Raw genomic sequence first — 24,951 nt, 5'->3', positions numbered from 1 at the left:
AACAGAATTATCGGCGCATGAGCTTTCGTGGATGAATACCCACTTTGTCGGATGCATGTAGTGGAAATTTCCAGAGGCAGGTATAAATATGCAAGCAAGAAGCAGGCTGGAGATAATGAGGTTAGTTCAATAAGGGAGGATGAGGCCCTCTTCTAGCAGTTGAGGTGTGAACACCAAGGGAGGAGAAACTGCTTTTGTAGTTGGCTAGCCATTCACAGTCTTTGTTTAATCCTGAGCTGATGGTGTCAGATTTGCAGATGAACTGAAGCTCAGCAGTTTCTCTTTGAAGTCTGGTCCTGAAGTTTTTTTGCTGCAGGATGACTACCTTTAAATCTGCTATTGTGTGTCCAGGGAGGTTGAAGTGATCTCCTACAGGTTTTTGTACATTGCCGTTCCTAATATCTGACTTGTGTCAATTTATACTTTTACGTAGGGACAGCAGTAATGAATACAAATACACTGCACTGTCTTTGTAACACCACCCTTCCAAGCTGGGCATGCTAACTTTTATAGACTGGTAGTGGTGGTGTTTGCAGGGAGACAATCAGGGTTTCAGAGAGATAAGAGGGGAGCTGTGGTTGAGCAGCTGCTTTTTACTGATTTGGGAGACTCGCTCTTTGTATCTGACAAGGTGAGCTGCTCTTCTGATGAGCTTTCTTTGGTGGGGAACACAAGTCCAGCAGAAGAATGCATCTTTTTCAAAAAGATATGGGCCAGCTTTTGTCATTAAGGTACCATCCGTTGCAGGGATGAATGTCAGGGTTGCTCCAGGAGACAACATGCATCAGAGAGGCATATTTCCTCTAGCAGCTTTTGAGCAGCAGTGCAATCACTACACTACTTACTACATAACCCTTTCAGACAGTATTGTGTGCTCCTCACTGCAGCCCAGACACCTGTGCTAGTCAATGCAGAGGTTGGGGAAAATCTGTCTCCTCCATGTCTTTCTCCCCTGGCCCTTTTGGAGAGTAGAGTGCATGTCATGATGCCAGCTAGTGTGTTGATCAATTTGCAGGTTGGTGGTGGAGTTACTTGAAGGCTGCCTGCTGCCCCCTTTCCCTGGCACAACTATGTAGGGACCAACCACAATTTAACACTATATCTATAACGGGTGTGGCTGCACAGACCAGATTATCATTCTATGAAACATAATAGAACAATGCTTAGAGTGGCAATGGCAACTTTACACAAATTTCATAGACGTTGAGAAGGCTTTTGATAGCATTCACAGGACCAGCCTATGGCGCATTCTGTGGGCCTATGGAATTCCTTTCCGTATAATCAACAGAATCCAAAGCTTCTATTTCAACTTTACATGCAGTATTCTTCACAGTGAGCTAGGTTCTGAAGTCAAAACAGGAGTACATCAGGGGTGTGTCATGTCTGCAATCCTCTTCAACATTGCCATCGACTGGGTAATGCGGCGTACAACAGAAGACATGCCAAGAGGCATTAAATGGAAACTCTTCTCATCCCTTGAAGACCTTGACTTCGCAGATGATGTTGCTCTCCTATCACATACCCAACACCACATACAAGAAAAAAACAACTCGATTCAACACATTCAGCCAGCAAATTGGACTGAAAATCAATTGCAATATAACAGATATCATGACCTTTAATATTTCCTCACCATCATCAGTATGGATAGAGGATTATGTTCTCACCAATGTAGAAACATTCACATACTTGGGCAGCACCATCAGCCAGGATGGTGGAACAAGCCAGGACATCCGGAACAAAATTAATAAAGCCAGGAACACCTTCAGGAGCTTAAATACAGCCTGGAAATCATCAAAATACAACACCAAAACCAAACTCAAGATTTATCAGAGCTGTATACTTTCAACACCACTTTATAATGCAGTATGCTGGGGAATGAGAAAGTATGACATGTCCAAATGATCTTCATGCCATACAACCTGCCTCAGAAAAATCCTCAGTAGCTTTTGGCCCAGAACAATCTCAAACCAAGATCTACTGACACAGTGCAGCCAAGAAGATCTGAGCACCATCATTGCCAGGAGACGTTGGAGATGGATTGGCCATTTGCTTTGGATAGAAACTGATTCCATCACCAGAGTAGCAATAAGATGGACAACTGATGGCAAGCGAAAATGAGGCTGCCCGAAAACATGGTGAAGAGCTGTGGAATCTGAGCTAAAAAACCAGGGGCACAGCTGGGGAACCATTGAAAGACTTGCCAGAAACAGACAAGAGTGGAGGAGCTTCGTCACTCCCCTAAATTCCAGAGGCGTAATAGGAACATGATGATGATGTAACTCTTCCCCGGCAATAGGAATGTAACTCAGAGTCCGAATCCAAACATTTTGGTTCCGTCTTGCAATTACTGTATTGTATGCCCAAAAGTCACAATGAAGTCAACAGGAGTCTGTGTGCAGGATCAGTCCCTTTGATTATGACGTATATGCTACACAGATAACCATTTGTGACAATGGGAGCCACACATGCAAATATTTTCAATTTGGGCCCCATATAGTGAAGTGCTGAGTCCCACTTAAGAGATGCTGAGAGGTGCTGAGTCCCCTTACCCACTAGCACCAGGCCCACTGACTCATAGACTCTAAGGTCAGAAGGGACCATCATGGTCATCTAGTCTGACCTCCTGCACATTGCAGGCCACAGAACCTCACCCACCCACTCCTGTAATAGACCCCTAACCTCTGGCTAAGTTACTGAAGTCCTCAAATCATGATTTAAAGACTTCAAATTACAGAGACTCCAGCATTTACACTACTTTAAATCTGCAAGTGACCCATGCCGCAGGGGAAGGTGAAAACCCTGCAGGGTCTCTGCCAATCTCACCTGGGGGAATATTCCTTCCTGACTCTAAATATGGTGACCAGTTAAATCACTGAAAATAAGGAGTTTTAATTCCTAAAGGAGCTTGTATTTAACAATCAGATCTTCAGCATTAGTTTGTTTGTCCTTGTGAGTCTCCTTGAAGTGCTTGCTGAAATGTTAAAAGTACTGTACTCAACCAGAGTAGGGGGTCTGGTGGCCTCCCGCTGCTCTAAGTGATATGCAGAGGTGAAGACAGTGATTAACCAAAACCATGGTGAAATACTAACCCATGCCCTTCAAAATAAAACAATCTCCATTCAAGTGTCATGCAGACTGCAGGGAAAACAGAGGCTTGAAACCAGGCCGCTCAAACAAGAAGGAACAAACTGCCTGGGGAAGTGGTGGATTCTCTATCAGGTCAGGACAGGATGCCTTTCTGAAATGAATTATTTTGCCAAACAAATTATAGGCTCAGTACATGGGTAATTGTATGAGCTTCTATGGCCTGTGAATTGTGAAATACAGGGTGACAGACTAGATCTAATGGTCCCTTCTGGCCGTAATCTATTTAATTATGAAAAAATCCAGTCATTATAGCTGATCATGAAAACATCAAGCCTAAAATTCTCTTCTCTTCTCTTCTCTGCCGGTCTCTGGCATGCCCATCACTGTGGCATCTGATTGTATAGGAAGAGGAGTGCTATCTAATAAATAGAGGGCTAGGTAGCTTTCTTGAATTTATCATTAATTATTATTATTAATTTGTAATAGCACTCGAACCCTACTTATGGACCAGGACCCCATTGTGCTAGGCACTGTACAAATACTTATTCAACCAAGCAGGGGAAAGGGCCCAACCCATCCCTTTGCTCAGCCTACCCAGATCTTCAGGCTTGTGCTGCATGCAGCTTCAACCAAGTGCAAGGGGACCAGTCAGAGAGGAGTGCCCGGACCTTGGCTAATTGCTGGCCAAAGGGAGAAAGTAAGCTTGACTCTTTGAAGGGCTGCAGTAACTCAGGGCATGCCTACACTTACTGTGGATTGATGCTGCAGTGATGAATCCACCAGAAGGAGAAGCATAAAGTAAGTCGATGGGAGAGTTTCTCCCGTCGACCCAGCACGGTGTAGACACGGCAATATGTCGACCTAAGCTATGTCGACTCCAGCTGCACTATTCTCGTATTATTACGTAACCCTGTAGTGTAGACCTGCCCTCACTCTCTCAACCCCAGGGCATCAGGTTAGCAAAGGAAGAACTGTGTCTCCGAGAGAGAAGGACTATTAGGGTATATGTACACTGCAATTAAAAACCTGTGGCTGGCCTGTGCCAGCTGACTTGGGCTTGCAAGGCTCGGGCGGCGGGGCTGTTTAATTGCAGTGTGGACTTCAGGGCCTGGGCTGGAGCCCAGGATCTAGGACCTTGCAAGGTAGGAGGGTCCTAGAGCTCAGGCTCCAACCTGAGCTTGGAAGTCTACATCACAATTAAACAGCCATACAGCCCAAGCCCTCCGAGCCAAAGTCAGCTATCATGGGCCAAGCACAGGTGTGTCTAAATGAGGTGTAGCCCTACCCTTAGAGCCACTCCTACAATGGTACTGTTTATACACTACCCTGGCTAAGGGTTGTGCCTGTGGTGTATTGAAAACTGTATTAAAATGAGAAGCTATCACTTTAATTTGTAAGGGGTTTTCTGGTCCTGCTTTCAGGCTAGGGGATCTGTTCTTGTGCAGTCAGCCGGCACACAGTCTATAGCAATGTGGGATGCACTGTGTCTCTATTCTAGGGAGCAGTCTGCTTTGTCTCTCACTGTATTGGGGTTCTTGTGTGTTAGGGTTCTGAATTCTAAGAAATAAAATAGTGTTAGGTAGCAGCCTTCCAGCAAGAGTATTTTATGTTCTGATCTAACTTCCCTGTATGTATGCCATGAATATAACAGTGCCTAAGGCATAACCTAGCCTAGAGGATGCATGTAAGTAAAATAGTCACTAGCGTCAAGAAGTTTTACCTTCTGCATTCTGACCCTTCAGATTTTTTTGAGTCACTTGAAGCTTCCTTCACAATAATCTGTATCTAGAAACTGGCAGGCTCAGGTCACACAAAAAGAACATTTATTTTCTGCTTGAGCTCTGTTGCCTTGAGCAATGCTGGGTAATTTAAAAGCAATCAAATAATCAGAAATATGAGGCAATGTCACTATTCCTCTGCCATTCTCCCGTGTAATCCCAATTGCCTGATCATGTGAACACACAATGCTTTGATTGGAGTATTCAAATTTGAATGCTTCAATCAAATTCTGCTCATTGCTTCATAAATATTCATATATCCATGGGTGTTCTGTTGTCACATTGGATGTTTTATTATTTTGTTTACCTCCATGGTTTGATGTATTTATTGCTTCACTGGTTCTAGTGAATCCAGCAGAGTCTGAGAAAGATCTGATAAAATGGGGTACTTCTCCATTTAGAACAGTCTCTGAAAGGTGCCGCATGAGTTTGATATCCATCACATAGACAGTTACCGCTGCCTATTTAGTTAACGATGGAGGCATTTAATTTTCAAAGCTTCAATTGCATTGTCTGTAAGTCTACATGCACCTGGAGGAGAGGTGGGAGACAATGTGTCTGAATTACTCTTCATCCCCCAATCACCTTAGAGCAGTCTAAACTAATTGCCCTTGCTTTCTAGTTCAGTTCAAGAAACATGAAGTAAATTATTTACCAGAAGGAAAAGGAGTTTGATGATTAGAAAGGGGGACTCAGGATCAGCATTCCTGGCCTTTTTTTCTTGGGCAAGTCAATCTGCCTTGGTTTTCACATCTGTAAATGGGATTAATAGCTAACAGGAATGCTGGGTGACTTAATTATTCCTTAAAAGCATTCTGAGTTTTTTGGATAAGGAGTTTATTATATAAACTCTCCTGGTTAGGGACTGTCCTGGTATTTGTATTTTGCACAATGCTGAACACAATGCTGTCTCTTAAAGAGCAACAAAATGTCTTCTAGCTCTTATATAGGGCTTTTTGTTAGTAGATCTCAAAGTGCTTTACCAGCAAGCACTAACTATCACTATCCCCATTTTAAAGACGGAAAACATGAGGCACATGGAGGTGGAGTGGCTTGCCCAAAGTTGGTCTGCAGCCAAGCAAAGACTAGCACCCAGGTCTCCTGAATCCTAGCCCAGTGCTCTAGGCACTATGCCACACACAGGAAATGCAAAGTAGTATTTATTAGCTTTCTTCTCATATGACTAAATACATTTCATTCCCAGTCACGTGACAATGAATGTGTAACTACAAGTCATACAAACCCTTACTCAGTGGGACTACTTCCATGAGTAAGGACTACTCATATGAGTAAAGATTCTCATGAGACAAAAATGTTCTTGTGGACTAAACTCAAGGGACCAGGGTTCTATTCTGACTTCTACCAAATCCCTGTGTGACAAGTCACTTAATCACTCTCTGCCTCAGTTTCCCTATCTGTTAAATAAGATAATAGCCTTCCCTACCAGACACAGGCGTATTATGAAGACACATTAATGAATATTTATGATGCTACAATAATTGGGGCCTTAAAAATACCTAGACAGATGGAATGAAGTCCACAAGAACAACACAACAACCCTCAGATCTACCTACAATAGAAAGCAGAAATTAGAAGATGAGAGAGAGGGTCGCAAGCTGAGCTCATCCTAGGGGATATATTTTCCACATTGCAAAAGCACCACTCAGTGCAGCATGACTTCAAAGGCAGCCTCTGCTCAAGAGAGACCTGAGGTGGTAGGAACATTATGGTTTGTGACGAGGCCTTTCAAGCACTGGCCCAGCTTCCATGAATGGGATTGGTACTGTTTTTTTCATGAGCACCTAACTCTATTAAAAAAAAAGTACAAGAAAAAGAATTAAGTTTAGGGGGTAAAATATTTATCAAATATTCCAAAATATTTCAAGGTTACTCTGGTTGATGGTGGGAGTTCTTTAAATGATTTGATGCTTTCTCAAGCATGTATTGGTGAAGCTTCATTTATCATAGGGTTAATTTTCTCTGGAGAGAAATATGTAGCCTCCTTGCTTTGCTCAAAAGGTGTTTTGGGAACTCAGGATGTGATGAATTGCTCTCTGAGTATGGCCAGATTATGGCCTTGTACCTGCAAAGAGAACAACAGGAGGGGTGAGGGGAGGTGCTCTGAGGCACTATGATTACACATGATAGATGCAGGCAGAAGGCAACAGCCAGCCCAGGCAGGAGTGCATTGTCAAATTCTGCTTATACCCGCTGGTGAAAGGCTGGTGCAGTATGTACTCACCTACCCAACACAACTTGCCTACTACGGCTAGACGCTAGCCAGTTCTTGTGGGATGGCAGGGGTTCTGACCACACCCTTAGTCGGAGAATGTTCCCTTCAACCCATGGAGCACCCAGCATTTCAACAATGACCCTTGCAACACTAACTTCCCCTTCTACCTGCCTCTCCCTCAGAAAAACAAATACCAAACAGGATAACCCCTTCTGAAGATTCAAATCAAAAGCCTTTCCAAATAAACCCACAAACAAATCAGCCAACAAACTACAAATCATAACCCTACTCCAAGCAGCTTTTATACCCAAAAAAGAATTGTCAGGGATTACTTTTCTTTATAACCATGGGGGCTAGAAACATAATTTTCACAAAAAGCTTTTCATTTAAGGTGAAAGATCTGATTCCGATGTCATCATATGTCTCCACAGGCCAGGCCCTTAGACACATGCCTGTAGTGCCTATACTTAAATCTAGCCCTGTGTGTAAACAATTAGCTAAGATTCTGGAAAATTAGATTATACAAGGCACTGGCAAAACAGACCTTTAGAGTGCAGCAAGAAATAAGTGATAGTAGCAGGATTTTGCTGTTGAATATAGTCTTGGGTTAATCACTGCTATGCATTTTTCACCATTTATTTTTATATGTATTTGTATTACAGTATTTAGGAATCCCAGTCAAGGAGCATAGCTCCATTATGCTAGGCATAATGCAGACAGATAATAAAGGGGGCCTTGCCCAGGGGAGCTTACAATTCAGGTGTCAGTCAGGACGTGATTGGTGGGCACGACTTACCAAAGAGATGGGGGAGAATTGGAAGATGAATCAACAAAATAAATGGTAGAGAAGAAAAATGGAAGACTCAGCTGGCCACATGCCTAAAACTGGGATTAGTGTTTCAGAATAAAGCTGGTGCGGGGAGGGGGGAAATCCAATTATTTTAAAAAAAGAGATGTATTTCTTTTGCAAAAATCTTCTCGAAAAATGTTCTTGTTTATCAGCCAACTCTGTGTGTTGTATTATATGTGGTGAATAGCACATTCTCCTTTCTTAAGTCGTTGTGTTGGCTGTGACTCTGTGGACCACTATTTTAAAAATAATTATAGGATATATGAACAAATGTATTGCCATATGTGTTATCCCAGACTAAGCCAATATATTAAGTCTCTGCTACTGCTATTCTGGCCCATTTGCCTGTATACATTCCTCAGGATTAGAGCTGTGCAAATATATTTGATATTTAATAGAGTTAAATTCTCTCCTGGAGAACTGAAAATGAATAAGAGCCTAGGGCCATGTTGCCATGCAGAGTTGGACCAATATAACTTAAGGTATGATTTTTAAACTGATGTAGTTGAAAAAGTTGTGTGGACTCTCTTATCTGAGATTTTAAAAGTGTATTTTGTCTTAATTTATCTCATAGGTTTAAGCTAAATCAAATTAATCCACTCCTAATCAGAAATTAGAGTGTCCATGCTAGGGTTTTGCACAGGTTTCACTGAACCCATGTAAATTTGTATGTGGACAATGTTTTATTCTGAGGAAAATTTTGTCATATTTTGTTAATGTTCACAGTCAAGAAAATTTCCCACCCTCTATGAGCTGTGAAGCGTTAGTTAAAATTATTGGAAATCTATTAAGGATTCATAAATGAACTACTATATTAAGACTGGATATCTAGAGCACTCAGCATCGGCAGATTTCTGTAGCACAGTGGAGCTGAGAGGGAAAGTAAGAGCTTTGCGCTGGTGTCAACAAGTTACTGTGCTCAATGCTGGCGTAACTGGATGAAATTTAACATCTATAAGATCTATAATAGGTCAGTCTAAATGACTCCTTATGGTCTTAAACTCTATGAAACTAGAAAAGAGTATTTGCATAGTAACAGAACAGAGGTAGCAAGCAGGCACAATGGGATTGTTTTTGTCACACTTAAGTCTCCAGTAAAGGACGCTAACCTTTCTATTAAAGTTGTGATAATAACACTGTAATCAGTTTAATGGCTCAGGCTCATGTGTTTGTCTCTTTAAGCTCTCCCTGCTGCTCTGAGATTCAGTGAGCATGTGCAGTTGTCTGTAACGCAGTGAAACACAGAGGGAAGAGCAGCCCAGGTTGCAGTCAATAAGGAGAGAGCTGATACTGCCAAGTAATGAGTTTGCTGGCAAGAAATGTAATGACTTTTGGCACCACACAATGTTTTAATGCCATCTGGTGACTCCTCAAAATGTTACAAGAACATTTGCCAAAACAGTCAGCTGTAAATAAATAAGTCTGCAGCAAGTGAATTTTGAATTGGTGATCATGAGTGTCTGCATTGGAAACCTGATCTCAGAGTTCTGCTCATCCAGTTAGAGAGCAGAAATACATCATGTGGACCTATGTCATAGCAGCTTGAATTTCCAGCTTCAAATATTTGCAGTGAACTTCTGGTGAACAAGATGCAAGCCAAGAGTTTTGACAGAAATTATAAACCATTTGAGAAAATAATGATCTGTCCAAAGACCACATGCAAAGAGAAAAAGAAGTTACAGAAATGATCCATAATGAAAATTCTTCAGCCGCCGCTGTTCAGGACCCTGATATCTATCCAAAGAGCAGAAGAGAAATATAGATGAATGAAACATATTGGAGATCCTTTCCCACCCGCCCATACACTTACAGGAAAATATTCCTTTTGAACAGTGCCAACCCCTCATGCTACATGAAGGCATCTGGGTCAAAGCCAGTCACTGGAAGCCAAGATCCCAAAAAGTTTGATGCTGGAAACAAGAAAACACTTTAAAGTTATTTATTGGAATGTGAGAACAATGTTTCAAAGAGCAAAAATCTCAGATGATGGAGGAGATGGACAGCTATAGACTCAAAATTCTGGGCATCGGTGAGAGCAGATTGACAGGTGTGGATAAGTGCTTGAAGGAAGAGAAGAAACATCTCATTTATTCAGGCCGTAGTGACAACAAACATGCAGAGGGAGTAGCGCTCATTATGACAGATTTTGCGGAAACATCATTCATCAGTTGGGAACCTATCAACCAACGCATTGTACACGCCAGATTCCTAAAGATGTCAATCACACAGTTCTGTGCTCCAACAGAGGAACATAGCGACGAGGATAAAGATTAGTTCTATGATTGCCTCCAAAATGTGATTGACAAAATACTGAAACATGACTTACTCCTCGAGATGGGTGACTTAAATGCTAAAGTAGTATGTGAAAAACAAGGAATGGAAAGAGCAATGGGGTAGCATCGGCTGGGAATCATCAACTAAAATGGTGACAGACTTATTGAACTCCAGCCGAGTTCTTGCAAATACCCTGATCCCTCACAAAGATATACACAAAAACATGGAATTCACCATGTGGTAAGATGAGAAATCAGACCACATGTGCATTAGCTTGAGATACGCCCATGTGTCTTGGACCTGTATCGAGCAGCAGATATCAGCAGTAACCACAATCTTTGCATTGTTAAGCTAAAATTAAAATTGAGAGATCAACTTTAAACAGAAAGTGGGGTAAAGAAAATAAACAGTACAAAACCCAAACATAAAAGTACTGTGAGAAATTCCAACTGGAACTAAAGAACAGCTCCAAGGCGCTACCAGAGGCAGAGGAAGATGAGAGAGACTGAACCTGAAATCAAATGGGCAATGTTCAGATACTAAGTGATTCAGACTAAAGCAGTCAAGGTTGGATATCAACATTGATAGAGAAAGAATTGGATAAGCCAAGAGATATAGCATCTCATTGGGGAGGGGAGGGGGGAAACACTGAAAGGAAAACTCCTGAAAGCTAAGACCAGTGAATTACTGGTAAAAGCAAAGGAGGAGTACAAAAAAGCAGACAAAGTAGTCAAAAACAACCCAAGGAAAAATAAGCAGAGATGTTGAGAACCTAGCAGCTGAAGCTGCCACTGACTGGACACCACAGAGCCATTCACCAAGTAACTAAAACCCTGTGCGGAAATTTCAAAATAGGAAATTGGCCAATATGGAAAAATGTTTACAATTGAGGTAGAACAGAAAAATAGATGGGAAGAGCATTTCAGAGAAGTCCTCCATGGTCTGAGCTCCAATTCAGCAACCCATTTCAATGAAACACACATCTGATCAACGTGACATTAACAACAGTCCAGTAGAGATATCAGAAGTACAGTCTGCAATCAAAAAGCTGCAGAAATGCTGAAAGAATCTGATAACATCATCCTAACATTGCCCAGTTTCCAGGCCAGTCCTAGCTAGTGGCCCATCCCCAACCCATTCCCCCTGATTGGGGCTGGAGTGGCAAGAGCTGATTAGGGCTTCCCCTACAGTTCTCTGCCAAAGTGTAATAAAAGGTATTACTTCACCCACCTTGTCTCTCAGTTACTTAACTGAGTTATTTTTCAGAAAAAAAATGCAAAACACAATGAAATGAAGTTCCTAGGTTGGCAGCAGGTCAACTCTTCAAGCATCGTGCTTTTCTTTATCTTTTTCCCCCTTTATCAGCTTCAACTGCTTCGGCTCTATTTTTGTCATCATTGTCATCATCAGTATCTCCTCCTTCCTCCATCATTTGATGAATATTGAGTCAAATCTTCATCTGCCATTTTCTTCTCTAATCTTAAATTGTGATACAATCACCAGCTTCCCAGCAGTGGATGTTGTCAGTCTATTTCCTCCATGAACTTTTCTAATTCTATTCAAACCCAGTGGGGAGGGATAGCTCAGTGGTTTGAGCATTGGCCTGCTAAACCCAGCTTTGTGAGTCTAATCCTTGAGGGGTCCACTTAGGGATCTGGGGCAAAAATCAGTACTTGGTCCTGCTAGTGAAGGCAGGGGGCTAGACTCAATGACCTTTTGGGGTCCCTTCCAGTTCTGACATAGGTATATCTCCATATATAATATAATATATAATAGTAATTTTGACCTTCACAACAACTCCTAGCAATGAGTTCTGCAGGTTCATTGTGTGTTGTATGAAGAAGCACTTATTTTGTTTTTAAACCTGCTGCATATTAATTTCACTGGGTGATACCAGGGTCTTGTTATATGAAAGGGTAAATAACACATCCTTACTAACTTTCTCCCCACCACTCATGATTGTATAGACCTCTATTAATCTGCCATTTTCTTTCTCACTCTCCCAGTTTTATGAGATCCCTCTGTTACTCTTCACAGCCTACTTTGTACAGAAGCTCCCTGACTTAAGCAAGCTTTCCATTCCAGAATGCCTTGTGTAAGGTGAATTTTGCATAAGTCGGGAACGTATCTCTGACAATTATGCAAAAAAAAAGCTTACAGAACTTTTTCTGTAAGTCGGGTTTGCATAACCCAGGGAGCATCTGTACTTAACTGTCTTGAGTAATTTTGTATCATCTGCAAACTTTGCCACCTCACTGTTTACCCCATTTTCCAGATAATTTATGAATTATATTGAAGAGCAGAGGTCCAAGACAGATCTTTAGAGGATACCATTATTTTTCTCTCTCCAGTGTGAAAATTGACCATTTATTCCTACCCTTTGTTTCCTGTGTTTTAACCAGTTACTGATTCATGAGGGGACGTTCTCTCTCATTCCATGACTGCTAAATTTGCTTAAGAGCCTTTGATGAGGAACCTTGTCAAATGCTTTCTGAAAGTTTAGGTTTGCTGTATCCTCTGGATCACTTTTGTCCATGTTTGTTGACACCCTCAAAGAATTCTAATGGATTGGTAAGGCATAATTTCCCTTTACAAAAGCCATGTTGATTCTTCTCCAAAAATATTGTGTTTATCTATGTGTCTGACAATTCTGTTCTTTACTATAGTTTCAACCAATCAGCCTCTAATTGACAGGAGCCTCTGGAGTCTTTTTTTTTTTAAAAATTGGCACTTCATTAGCTATCCATCAGTCATCTGGTACAGAGACCAATTTAATCTATAGGTTACACACCACAATTAGTAGTTCTGCAATTTCATATTTGAGTTCCTCCAGAACTTTTGGGTGAATATAATCTGGTCCTGGTGACTTATTATGATTTAATTTAATTCATCAATTTGTTCCAAACCTACCTCTATTGACGCCTGAATCTGGTATGCATGCAGGATTGCTGTAGCCATGTTGGTCCCAGAATATAAGAGAGATGAGGTGGGTGAGGTAATAACTTTTATTGGACCATTTTCTGTTTGATGATAGAGGCAAACTTTTGAGCTTACACAGATCTGAAGAACTTCACATATCTTGTCTCTCTTGTACCTTAACCTGCAACAGTTCCTCAGACTGGTCACCTAAAAAGAATGGCTCCAGGTCAGAATCTCCCTCACATCCTCTGCAGTGAAGACCAATGCAAACAATTCATTTAGCTTCTCCACAATGGTCTTGTCTTCCTTGAGTGCTCCTTTAACATTTCCATTGTCCAGTGGCCCCACAAATTGTTGGGAAGGCTTCCCGCTTCTGATGTATTTAAAAACTTGTATTGCTAGTTTGTGTCTTGCTAGTTGGTCTTCAAATTCTTTTTTGACCTGCCTAATTATACTTTTACACTTGACTTGCCAGAGTTTCTACTTTTATTTTTTTCTTCAGCATTGTGGGTTGGTTTTTTTTTGTGGGGGAGGAGGTACATTTATTTTGAGCCACTTATGGTGTATATATAAAAAGTTTCTATGCATCTTGTAGGCATTTCACTTTTCTGACTGTTCCTTTTAAAACCCATTTACCTAGCTTCCTCATTTTTATGTGGTTCCCCTTTATGAAGTTAAATGCTCCTCTTGTGGGTTTCTTTGGTATCTTCTCCCATACAATGATATTAAATTTAATTACGTCATGGTCACTTTTACTGAGCAGTTCATCTATATTCCACTCTTGGACCAGATCCTGTGCACCACATAGGATTAAATCAAGAATTGTCTCTCCCATTGTGGGTTCCAGAACTAGCTGCTTCAAGAACCAGTCATTAGTGCTTTTCATAAATTTTACATTCCATCATCCTGAGGTGCCAGACCTGATAGATAGATAGATGAAATCCCCCATCAGTATTGGGTTTTCTGTTTTTGTAGCCTCCCTAATCTCCCTGAGCATTTCACAATCACTGTCACAACCTGGTCAAGTAGTGGGTAATATATTCATACTGCTATATTCTTATTATTCAACCATGGAATTTCAATATATAGAGATTATATGGTCAGTTTAAGTCCTTTAAGGTTTTTACTATATTTGACTCTATGCTTTCTTTCACGTATAGTGCCATTCCCCCACCAGAGCCACCTGCTCTGTCATTCCTATATATTTTGTAGCCCGTATTTCACACAGTGCACAGTGGAGCTACTTGCCCAGGGATGTTGTGTAGGCCAAAAGTGTAACTGGGTTGAAATTAGAGTTCATCGAGGATAGGTCAATCAGTAGCTATTAGCCAAGACGTCAGGGATGCAATCCCATGCTGTAGGTGTCCCTAAGCCTTTGACTGTCAGGAGCAGGTAACGGATGACAGTGGATGGATCACTCAATGATTGCCCTGTTCTGTTAATTCCCTCTGAAACATCTGGCATTGGCCACTGTCAGAAGAGATGATGCTGGGCTAGATAGACCATTGGTCTGACCCAGTATGGCCATTCTTATGTACTGGTAGCTCTTTGGGGCAGGGCTGCCTCTCACTAAGTGTATGTACTGTGCCTACCCCTTTGGGGCCCTGACCACACTTAATCAATCTTTCATAATTTTGAAGACTATATTTTGATTTCCACTTGCTGCAATGAAGTATCTTCAGCCATTGCAGACAGTTCAGACAAGAGTGAGGCAGCAACTGTCAAAATCTAAAGGCCAACTTCTGTTGATTGAAGAAAGTGTCAGGCATAAAAATCAGATAGCCTGGGATGAGGAAGAACAACAGTGACCTTCATGTCAGGAGACACAAATATATCAGAACCTTGGTATGGGAAAACAAATTTAATCATAAATGAGCCATGACTGGAGTAAAGAACCATGAGGTTCTGTGTGTGCACAGGGATACAGATGTACTAATAAACAGAATAGGACACACACAGGCATGACACTGATCTTTGTTGTACAACATCTGATGCATCAACATCAAATAAAACATTTGAAGAAACATTTGATGAAACATTCAAGGCACAAATAATATATGAATACTCAGTGTACATAACTTGTTGCTAGTCTTGTTGCACACATTTTATCAGGTGACACAATAGAGAATGCAACTCTGTCAACATTTTCCATTCACATCTCAGACTTACCTGCTTGTCTATTTGTTGAACACACTGCTGAGTTATATATAACATCACAGACAATCAATGACTCATTCAGTCAGGTAAAGAAGGAAGTTGGCCTGTGGTTAAAATATAAAATCAAAGATTATATTTGTCTCTATATGCTGGTCACTGTTTAGCCAGATGTAGGGTGTGGGTGGCCTTTCTGAGGAGGACCTCCCCAAACTTTTGAAAACAACTTGTCTATTGTTAAAGCATGCAGGATCATTCGTTTTGCTGCAGTGACAATCTAGGCTTCAGCAAGGAGAAGTGGAAATTTTATCCAGTTTGGCCTGTCATTAAGCAAGTCTGGGGACATCTATACTATATTGGCAAACATAATGGAACAGTGGGGAGAGACTTATTCCAAAAGAATTTAACAAGAAGACAACCACATGTAGCTACAAGTTCAAATAACTCTGTTGTACCTTCTCCATAAAAATCTCATGCTGGAGTTACCAGACCTATTCGGAGTGACATAATGTCTATATAAAACTTCATAGTAGTTTCTTAACGGGGTTGTGAGGATAGAGAGGTTACAGGTATGTTTGTAGGTTTTACACCAATGTTCTTGAGATTGGTGGAAATTAAAGTACTTTTGTCAAGCAGATGTGTATGAATTGCCAGCTGGAGAGAGAGTGTGTAACTGAAGAATATATCATTTAGAAGTTATTCCATTGCCTATAGTAGTGTTTGAGGAAAAATATACTCAAGTATGAGTAATAGTCCTAACACAGCTGCTTTCTTCTCTGAAATAAAATGTCTGATCTTAAAGAACTAATAGAGATGGAGTTTCTACACGACATTTTCCAGTGGAAGTAGCTATTTGCACAGTTGGTTTTGGAGCTAGGTAAATGTTTTCAGGAACATATTCACTAAATTCAGTTCCCAATTCAGTTATCCTGTTTGTACTTTTTTTTAATGCTACTGTTTTTCCCCCCTCACAAGCATCTTGGAAAATGATTTTGGTTTGCATAAATGTTAGTGGAGGAGCTGAAAGTCATAACAATTAGGTAGGTGGCCCTGATCAAGCAATGCCGTTAAGCAGACACATAACTTTAAGGATGTGAATAATCTCTTGACTTCAGTAAGAGTACTTGCATGCATAAAGTTAAACATGTGAGCGAGGCTGGTACTAGGGGCGGGTGAGCAGAGCATTTGTCCTGGCTGCCAAGTTCCATTAGGGGGTGCTAGATTACTGTGTGCCCCATTCATTTTCCCCCCCTCTTTGATTAGCTGGCTGTGCTTGCTCCACTGCTGATTGTCTGTTTTATACTTCTTTTTCAGCTCGCCTCAGGATGTAGGGGCAGGGGCACCAAAAATGTTTTCTGGGCTGGCTGGCAAAATGACTAGGGCACCTCCTATGTGTGAGACTGTTTGTAGACCCAAAGTCTGAATGAGCAAATTTGGGTATTATTGTGTCAAAAGTGCAGACATGGTCACACCTCTAGTCTATATATGTTTTTGTGTGTTTGGGATTAGGGTGTTAGGAGGAAAGAAGAGGGTGGGACAACGAGATTTCAACACAACCAAAACTGAATCCATGCTGGTCACTGTCAGCATGAGCAGCAGTGACAAGGAGGGGAAGAGCAGAATAGCTGGGTAGAAGGGTCTCTGGTAGAGGAAGGAAATGTCTTGCTTGGAAACACTTTAAGCATCTCAGAGCATGGAATACAATATCTGCAGTGGTTGAGGGTGGGGGGAATGACTGCCCAATGAATCACCGCTGCACACAGCGCCACGTAGGTTGTCCTCTGGACATATGTCCTGCTGGTGTGATGCCAAAGAGCCACCAGGTAAAATGGGGCCGCAGGCAGGAAGGAAGGGGCAGAAAGCAGATGCAGCAAGTTAGTGAATAGCTGCTGCAGAAAGATGATGGAGAGTTCATTGCTGTTGCTGCTGCATTGGAGTGGCACCAAAACAGGTTCCGATGCTGGCAGACCAGGTGCCAACTCATGCTAAGGGCTCTGGCTCACTGAACACTGACAAATGTATAGCTGGAAAGCCATCTGGGTTAATGTAGTTAGAATAGCTATTAGTGTTTGTTTGGTATTTAGACTTTATTTAATGCGTGTACAGTGATGCATATATTAATTCTACTTATATCTATAATCAATGCTAGAAAGTAATTTTAAGTGTTTGTTTGCTTATAACTGTAAAATGTTTGCTCTGAAACACTGTAAGCCACCAAAAGGAAAAAAAAAACTTCACAAGGTGCAAAATGCTGGGTTCCTACCAAAGGTGTTATCTCCTGCCCATCAGGAAGGAGTACTGAATCCAAATGGGCCCATTGCTTCCCCACACCTACCTCTGAAGAGGTTACGTGCAGACGTGCTCATCCCACAGTTTGGACTTTAGGGAGATGGGGATAAAAATCCCTGACTGGAAGGAATTAGGGTCTTTTTATGCTATTTGGACTCAAAGGGGCAAAGATTCCTAAACATAAGCAAAAGGTCCCCAGGACTAACCTGGGTTAGCCCTAATGGACAGGCAGAGTGCCCATATTTCAGCAGCCCAATCTCTGTCTGAAACCTAAGGCTGCAAGTCATTTGTCATGTATGTTTATCTGTTTTAACCTGGTAAATCACTCTTATTTCTTTTTCCTAGTTAATACACCTTTAGTTTCATTACATGATTGGCTACCAGCGATGTCTTTGGTGTGAGATATAACTGACCTGTGGTAAGTGACTGATCCTTTGGGACTGGAAGTAACCTGAATATTTTGTGATCTTTGTAGTAAAGTGACCATCTCTCACAGAGTCAAGCTTACCTGGGTGGCAAGATAGATCCGAATGCCCCAGGGGACTGTCTGTGACTCCATGGTAAAGCTGTATAGTGTCTGAGGGGTTTACGCTTGTTACTTGGTTGGTAAAATCTAAATATAGCACTCACAACCAGTTTGGGGTTTGTGCCCTGCTTCTTAACAGCCTGCCCTGCGGTTGGTAGTCTCACTTGAGAGCTACTCCAGGCAGCATGACATAGGGGGCATAGCATTTTCCCTTGTTTAACAAGGCCCCACCACACAAAGAAGAGAGCAGGAGCTTGCACGAGTAGGGAAGCTCCTGCAACGGGACTAGGAGCTGCTGGTTGAGGGTATTAAATAGCTGCAGGAGGGCTAATCATAGTATCCTTTAGCATCAGACCCCTTTCTGGTCTACCAGGCTGTTCTAATAGCAGGGCTTATTCCTCCTGCTCCAAACCCTGGGGCAGGGCCGTCTGTTATTGTTGCCCCGGTTGCTACTCAGCAGGATTCTACCCCTGCTGCTGGAGTTGCTAGATTGGATGCTTCGACTATCCTGTTTTTACTACTCTTAAATACTGTAGCTGCTGTTTCGCGAGCCCTTCTGAAGGGGAGGGAGGTGTGACTGTAGGCTAATGGAAACCAGGAGGTTATGTAGCAGAGATACATGGGGGAAAAAAGCACAGAGATGAGCATGAAGGAAGCAAAGGGGTGTCATTAGTCAGGCTGTTCTTGGGCAGAGGAAAAGAGGACAAGAGCAGAGATATTGAGTCTTCATTCATTAATACTGGTGAAGTGACTGGAGGTCATTACATTAAAGATGCTGTAGAAATGCAAACGATTAGCACCGAGAAAAAGGAAGTAACATGTACAGATGGTATGTCCAGAATGGGAGGAGAGAGATTCTGGTTGGGTTCTTTGTCGTTTTTTCATATGCATCTCTTCAAATCTTGGGTGAAGTGACTCAGGCTTTTATTCAAGGGCACTGTGGAAAGCAGTTTAGATTAATTTCTATCTTTTGTTTGTTTGTTTTTGTCCCAGAACTGTCTTTATCTGAGTTCTCACTTCCAAAGCCACTTAAAACACATCTTTCCCTGACATCTGTGGACTTTTTCATGACTAGTCTCCTCCAATGCAGGGGCTTATTGAGTTTGTCCGCCCCATCTTGACCCACTCTCAGGTGGTGAGAAAATGCAATCTGGGTGTTCATTAGCACTCAAACGGCTTTGTTATATTTGCAGCATTTGAAGCTTCTGCTGTTAATGATCTTGATGGTGACAGTGTAGCATTTTCTGTTCTACTAGAGGGTTTTTTGTACTCCCATACTCCCCAGCGTTCCCTGATGCATCTCACTTTAATGAGATGTTCCTAGGTTTAGAAGCTGGGGAAATAGGAGGAGAATAATGACATTAATAAAGCCCCCAATACTTTGAGAGAATCCTACCAGTGATCTATGTCTTTATGATGTAAAATACGGCGTTAATTCTGTCCTTGACACATGGATCAAGCAACCTTTGCAACACTTCACCTTTTATGCAGTCTGTGGCCATCCTCAGAGCTATTTTATCTGACTGCTGTATTATCTCTGATGGTTTTGAACTTAAATTCCCTCCTCCACACAAGATTTGCAGCTATCAGGTGGTATCTATTTCTGTTTTTTCCCTCACACCCAGCACTGTAGCATCTGATACATGAATGCTCTTTAAACAAGCAGGTTCGCCATGCTCACTCATGCTATTGTTTCAGCAAGCCACAGCTTTCAGCATTGTGCGAGATCCACAAACCACATGGAATGGCTTTCATCTTTCAGTGACTATGGGGAAAACAGCAGAAGTGGGAGGGATTATGGTAGAGACAGCTATGATGTAGCTGAAATGGCTCAGTCAGCACCATGGGGCATAGGGCTTAATAAATTCTATGACTAGAAGGGACCATTATGATCTCTGTTTATCTATCTTAGGTACTTACATGGCCTCCACTACTGTAGTATTGGAGCACCTTACAATCGAACGTATCTATCTTCACAAAACCCCTGTGAGGTGGGGAAGTGCTATTATTCTCACTTTACAGATGAGAAACTGAGGCACAGAGAGGCTAAGTGACTTGTCCAAGGTTACAGTGGAAATCTTGGATGAAGTAGTCTTTGAAATCAGGTCTCCCAAGTCTAGACTAGTGCCCTAACTACTGGTGCAGCCTTCCTTGCTGATCAACTAGTCTGATTTACTGAAATGAACTCTCAATTTTTTACCTTTTCCACCAGTGCTTTTAACCCAAAAATTTATGAGTGAGAAACATACCTCTGGCTCACCAGGCTGGACCACTGATATGTACTGTTTCTTTAATATGTTTTGGTCTGTCTGTGGGAGGCAAGGGAGAAGGTGCTGTAGATTTCTCCCACTAGTGACTGGAATTAAAAAAATAAGACCTAGTTGAAATGCAGTGTTGTAGCTTTGTAGGTCTCAGGACATTAGAGAGACAAGGTGGATGAAGTAATATCTGGTACGGACCAACTTCTGTGTGTTTGTGAGAGAGAGAGAGGCTTTCGCACTCACACAGAGCTCTACTTCAGGTCTGGGAAATATACTGAGCATGTCACAGCTTAATATGAGGTTGGACAAGTTGTTTAGCATAAGTAGTTGACATACATTTCAATGGACTGTTCAAGGTGCAGTGGAGTTCAAGGTGAAGCTAGTTGGAATATAAATCAGTGGCTCTCTGGCATGGAGTAAAGGTTAGTTGAGAACAATCCTATCATCAGCTGGCAGCAGACTGTATTAGCTCTAACAGTAATGGGGAAGTGGGAAGGGTGGATGTTATACTATCAGCATAGACTGATTATCTTAAATTCTGAGGTCAGGGCCGGGGCCTGAAATGAAGAGAAATGGTTCAAAGTTACCCTTCAAGTCAGAGGCACAGCTAGGAATAGAACCCAGTATTTCTGGCTCTCTTATTTGAATGTCCCCAACTTGGTATCTGACACAGAGGCAGCTGTCAACAGATAAGTCTACACTTATGTTAGTGTGTGGAGTATTGCACACCCAGATAGCATAGAGTGACAGCATTGGAACTCACCACCGCAGCACCTCCCGCTGGTCACTCCAGGAATTAGCTCAGTCCATGGGGAGCGGCCTTTCCTGTTGGTGGCCCATCCATCTCTCGCCCTCTGTTAGCACTTGGACCCGCATTGCTCCTTTCTGCTCACAGCATCACCTTCAGGACACAGCCCTCTGGCAGTGCCCCTTAGTCCATCCTCACCCCCTTCTGGGTGGTGTTGGGGTTAACAGCAATCTTTCTCTGCACCCCAGCCACAGTGGGCATCCACACCCCAAAGTCTAACCCCTTGTGTCAGGGGTTTGGTGCAGTCCACTACTGCCACATCCAATGGCTGGGTGTACATGCAAGGGGAAGAGGGGGACCCAGGCCCACCCTCTACACTGGGTCCTGACCCAGGAACCCTTTGGCAGCAGCCTACTTGCCCTCCTTCTCTCCCCCTGTGCATCTCTCTCCCTGGGCCGCTTCCCCCTTCGGCCCCTTTGCACCACTAGGCCCTTCTCTCAGGGCCTGCAGATAGTAGGCTGGAGTTTCCTTCAGCTCCCCCGAGCCTGCTTACCACTGTACTATCCCAGCTGCTAGTCTCCCCACACAGGAGACAGACCTTCACCCTTTGAAGGCTTGGAAGAGACTCACTGCTCCCTTCTTGGGCAGCCTTTATATAGGGCCTAGCCCAGCCCTGATTGGCTGGTCCTCTCCAGCCCCTGATTGGCTCCTGGCAAGCCCTTTCCCATTGGCTGCCCGTGTGCGCAGCCTCACTGGCCTGCCCTGGCCCACTCTCTCACGGGTATTAACAACAGTGTAGATGGTGAGGCATGGCTTAGGCGACTGGAGTAGAGTGCCCTTCATGCCTGAACCCCCAGGGTATATACACCCTATGCAGCTCTGGACATGCCCAAGCAGTGTAGTGGCCTGCTGCTGGAGCCTTTCACTGCTGCAGTGAAACACTCCAGCAGTGGGGAAAAGCTGTGGTGGGGGGGAGGCAGCGGGGAAAGACTCCAGCAGTGGGGAAAGGCTCTGGTGGGGGGTGGAGGGGTGGGAAGGGAGGCAGTGGGAAAAGGCTCCTGCAGCTTCCTGCAGCCAGAGCCTTACACTGCAGCCAGTAGCTACACATATCCTGAATGCCACCTCAAGCATAGGCAAGGTCAAAGAGACACAGCGCAGAAGATTCCAAGCATATTATTACAATCTATCAGCCAGATCCACTCAGTTGCCTTTCCCGGTGGGGCCACTACCAAGGTGGTGGAAGGCACATCCCGTTCTGCTGTCATCTGGCAACACCAGTATATTCAGCAGACTATTAGGTCTCAGGTTGTGAGTACACAGGAAAACTCTCTTAGTTCAGTATATCTCTATGGATGTAATATACTGGATGAGCTGCAACACAGAGAATTACAGTAGTGAATCCTACCTTAGGGTCTGTCTGGCTAGTTTCATGGTTGCTAATGGATGGAAGGCAAAGATGGCATGATGGATGGGACTCTGTGTACATCCGTTGCTTTGTGCAATGCCCAGATTTGACTGGCCAGTCCTTTGACAGAAGAATATGAGGAAATAAAAGCTCCTGTTGGAGAATATGTGCTCATGACAGTCATTAACGCAGGCATGTTGGACCCTCCAGGTATGATCTGCTTGTACACCTGCTTATTCAGTATGCTGGCAGGAGACGGCAATGGTCTCTTTAACTCTACTGAAAGTTCTTAAGCAGACAAAAAGGCTGTTGCAATGGGCAACAGAATCAGCAATTACTCTTCTACGGAAGGCTCTCTCGGAATTTTACCTCCAAATCCTGCAGATCTTTAAAGTGCAGTTGTTAGAAAAATGAATATGTAATTGTTTGTATTACAAGACTAGCCAGTGCCTCCAATCAAGTTCTGCAGCCTATTGTGCTAGGCACTGTAAGAGATTATAGTTTAAATAGACAAGACAGCAAACGGTGGGAGAAGAAATAGAGGCAGAGAGAAGGGAAGTGATATGCCCAACATCATGCAGCAACTCAGTGGCAGGGAGAGGACGAAAAGCCAGGTGTCCTGAGTCTCAGACCAGTGCCTTCGTATCACACTGCCTCTCCAGAATAGCAGCTTTGTACCCCGTGCACTGCTCCCTTAATAACTTGCACTTATATCTGCCAATACAGCTGTGGAAAAGGGAGCCGGATTCATTCTGGATCACACATCTATGAAATTACTGGCCAGGGGCCTCTCTGAAGTTAATAGAAAAACTCCTATTAATTTCAATGGGCTTTGGATTAGGCCCTAAATTGTGAGAAAAGCTCTGGTGGGAAACTATTTCTTTTCCTCTAAGAATATTTGATCAACATTTTTGTAAAAATTTTTGTCGATGAAAAAGTGTTCAGTTGCCATAAACTGAAAAAAAGGTGTGTATGTGCATATGTACACACCCTTTTTATATATTATAATATATTTTATATAATAATAGGTTAAACAGAAAAAGTTCAACCATTTCTACTGCAGAGTCTTTATTAGAGGTGGTGACGGCAAGGGCAGAAGCAAGGGACGCAGCTTGACTTCCTGATTCCAGGGGAGCTCTGCACCTCTAACAGTTAGAAAAATAATTGCTTGACTTATATACTAAGCATACCTGCTCTGGAGTGACGAGAGAATAAATAGGAAACTCTGCAATCTCATTAATACAGAGTCACTTTCTGTTTTTAAACCTCTCCTTTAAGAAGTCACTACAGAAACAAGTGCAGACACAGATGCTTTTTTAGTCAGGAAATCAAGGGTGATGAAGAATCTCCCATTTAAACTCAGTTTAATTAGGGGACAGTATGAAGCTGCAGGCAGGCCAGCTCCACTGTGTGTCCTCATGTGCAGATGGTGAAGTGCCAAACGGAATCAAAAGAAACTTTAATTACAAGGATGATCAGCAAAGGCAAGCCACATGGAAAAAACAGAGCTATGAAGAGGAGAGTAGAGCATTGTTACATAATAGCATCAACAAGGATGCATCTTATCACTACCCTTTGGGAACTGCTAACATTAATAAATGATAGCAGGCATTTCTAATGTATACAATTACATTTTTAGTTCAAAGGATCCATTAAATTGTTTATAATAGGCGAGTACAGATCTGTATCTATAAAAATAGCTGAGAAATGGGCCTTACCCAAAATTACAGATCTAAACACTCCCAAATTTGGGGGTGCCTGAATTTTTTTCAGGTTTTTAAACAAGAACCTTTGTGCTTTCTCCCACGATGCCCTGGACAGTTGGGAGGAGCTCCCTGTAAACATCTGTAAAACCACCTCATTGTTCTCCTTCAAATCCCTCTTTCGATCTCTCCTTTGCTGTGTCGACTACCAAAAGCTTGACAACGGGTAGGCAGCTATTGCGCTATAGGTAGGTCCCTACCAAATTCACAATCCATTTCGGTCAATTTCACGGTCATAGGATTTTTAAAATAATAAATTTCATGATTTCAGATATTTAAATCTGAAATTTCACAATGTTGTAACTGTAGGGGTCCTGGCCCAAAAGGGAGTAGTGGGTGGGGGGAGGGTTCACGAGGTTATTGTAGGGGGGTCGTGGTATTGCCACCCTTACTTCTGTTCTGCTGGTGGCGGCACTGCCTTTATGTCTGGGCCGCTGGAGCTACTGGTCGGGAGCCCAGCTCTGAAGGCAGTGCCACAGCCAGTCACAGCTCAGAAGTAAGGCTGGCATGGTATTGTATTGCTACTCTTACTTCTGAGCTGCTGCCTTCAGAACTGGGCCCTCATCCAGCAGCTTCACTCTCTAGCCACCCAGCTCTGAAGGCAGCACAGAGGTAAGGGTGGCAATACCACAACCCCCCTACAATAACCTTGCAATCGTCC

The 24,951-nt window shown here is 42.7% G+C and overlaps 1 long non-coding RNA gene across 2 annotated transcripts in view; it reads left to right on the top strand.

The window, feature by feature from the left end:
• The window catches only part of LOC120386737, a 67,669-nt gene that overhangs the window by 4,229 nt on the left and 38,489 nt on the right, over positions 1-24,951 (top strand). For both annotated transcript variants that reach the window (XR_005589893.1, XR_005589894.1), the window contains one exon: positions 17,933-18,005. This is a non-coding gene — a long non-coding RNA (uncharacterized LOC120386737). The remainder of the gene's footprint in view (positions 1-17,932; positions 18,006-24,951) is intronic.

The sequence above is a fragment of the Mauremys reevesii genome, linkage group 1 (assembly GCF_016161935.1).
Source record: "Mauremys reevesii isolate NIE-2019 linkage group 1, ASM1616193v1, whole genome shotgun sequence".
Taxonomy (NCBI): Eukaryota; Metazoa; Chordata; order Testudines; family Geoemydidae; genus Mauremys; species Mauremys reevesii.
This window is presented reverse-complemented; position numbering and strand designations above follow the sequence as displayed.